The sequence below is a fragment of the Neomonachus schauinslandi genome, chromosome 9 (genome assembly GCF_002201575.2).
Source record: "Neomonachus schauinslandi chromosome 9, ASM220157v2, whole genome shotgun sequence".
In the NCBI taxonomy this organism is placed as follows: domain Eukaryota; kingdom Metazoa; phylum Chordata; class Mammalia; order Carnivora; family Phocidae; genus Neomonachus; species Neomonachus schauinslandi.
Genome location: NC_058411.1, coordinates 114,631,381 through 114,633,323, shown reverse-complemented (window position 1 = coordinate 114,633,323; position 1,943 = coordinate 114,631,381). Strand labels below are relative to the sequence as shown.

General features: G+C 38.7%; 1 pseudogene; it reads right to left on the bottom strand.

The window, feature by feature from the left end:
- Positions 1–731: 731 nt before the first annotated feature.
- On the bottom strand, positions 732–1,239 carry LOC110583923 (annotated as a pseudogene).
- Positions 1,240–1,943: the final 704 nt, after the last annotated feature.

Sequence of the window (1,943 nt, the reverse complement as noted above, 5' to 3'; positions counted from 1 at the left end):
TTGTTTTTTTTTCATATCTTGAGTATTGTGAATAATGATGCAATAAACACAGGAGCACAGCCATCCCTTGAGGTATTGATTTCATTTCCTTTTGCATACATACTCAGAAGAATTGCTGCATTACACTACAGTCCTATTTTTAATTTTTTGAGGAGACTTCATAATGTTTTCCATAATGATGGAGCCAATTTACATTCTCACTAACAGTGTACAAGGGTCCCCTTTTCTCCACATCCTTAACAACACATATCTTTTATCTTTTTATAATAGCCATCCAAATAGGTATGATATCTCACTGTGGTTTCGATTTGCATTTCCCTCATGATTAGTGATGTTGAGCACCTTTCATACACCTGTCAGCCATTCATACGTCTTCTTTAAAAAAAAAAAATGTCTAGTCAGGATGGTTGCACACTTTTTTTTTTGTCACATTTACAAAGGGGAAAAAAATTGGATTAAGTCTGGAAAGTTTTGTTTGGTTTTGTTTTGTTTTTGGTCTCCTTCATAGGCTCTGTATTAAGATGCAATTAGTTCTATGACACTCAGTAAAGAGAGAAGAATATTTAAACCTCTTAAAACAAAACACCTGTGATTAACTCATAAGAAGTCCTACATTTAAATCCCTATGCATGACTATTTCATAAACAGTTATTTTATTATTTTATTATTTCTTATGAATACAGTATTTGTTTTCCCTAAGCCAACCACTTTCCCCACTTGGCCGGGGGAGGTACAAGAAAAGGACCATGCAAAGCAGATGAAACAGGAAAAAGACCTATAAGAGGTGGAGGTGGCTCCTTCACATGGTGAAGAGGATGAGAAAGGCCACCATCAGGCAAAAGAACCTCATGGCCTCTAAGAAGACAAAGACAAAATGGTGTGGGAGAAGAGCTGTTGCTTCAGAGAAGGGTTCCTGGTATAATCAATAATGAAACTCCCAAACACAGTCCCAATTCTAGCCCTAGAGCCAGTCATTCCTACCAGGGCAGCCCTAGCCCCAGTGAACTTGGCTGCTGTGTCAATGTCCCATGAAATGGTACTGATTTGGAAACTGTGCCTAGGTATAAGTGAGGTCAGGGGATATGGGGCTGCCAACATGCTGAAGCTCTCATCTGTCAGTGTCTCTGGTAGTTATAGCACTGCTGAAGACAGTGATTGACTCAACAGCTGAGAGGTGCTCCTGACCAAGAAGGGAGTGGAGAAAAACATTGTGCAGGTGTACATTTTCGGGGGATGAGGGGCTGTGGCAAGAGAGCTTCTCCTTGTGCAACAAAGACAGAGAGATACAGTTATTTTAATGTTTTATTAATCTAGAATAATAGGGACAAAATGGCATTCCACATACATTTTCCTCACAGACAGAAGAACTAAGCATGTTGAAGGACACCATTTTTAAATTAGATTACGTGATTTTTTGCTATTGAGTTGTAGAATGTGGGGTTTAACCCCTTATCAGATGTATGGCTTGCAAATCTTTTCTCCCACTCCTTATGTTGTATTCTCATAGTGTTGACTGTTTCATTTGTTGTGCAGAAACTTTTAATCTGATGTGTCAATCCCATGACACTCTATATAGGAACCCAAAAGACTCCACCAAAAAAAATTGCTAGAACTGATACATGAATTCAGTAAAGTTGCAGGATAGAAAATCAACATACAGAGATCTGTAGCATTTCTATACACCAATAATGAAGCAGTAGATGGGATGCCTGTGTGGCTCAGTCAGTTAAGTGTCTCACTCTTGATTTCAGCTCAGGTCATGATCTCAAGCCTCACATCAGCATGGAGCCTGCTTAAGATTCTCTCTCTTCCTCTCCCTCTGCCCCTCTCCCAAGCTTGCATGCTCTTTCTCTTTCAAAAAAGAAGAAAGAAAGAAAGAAAGAAAGAAAGAAAGAAAGAAAGAAAGAAAGAAAGAAAGAAAGAAAGAAAGAAAGAAAGAAAGA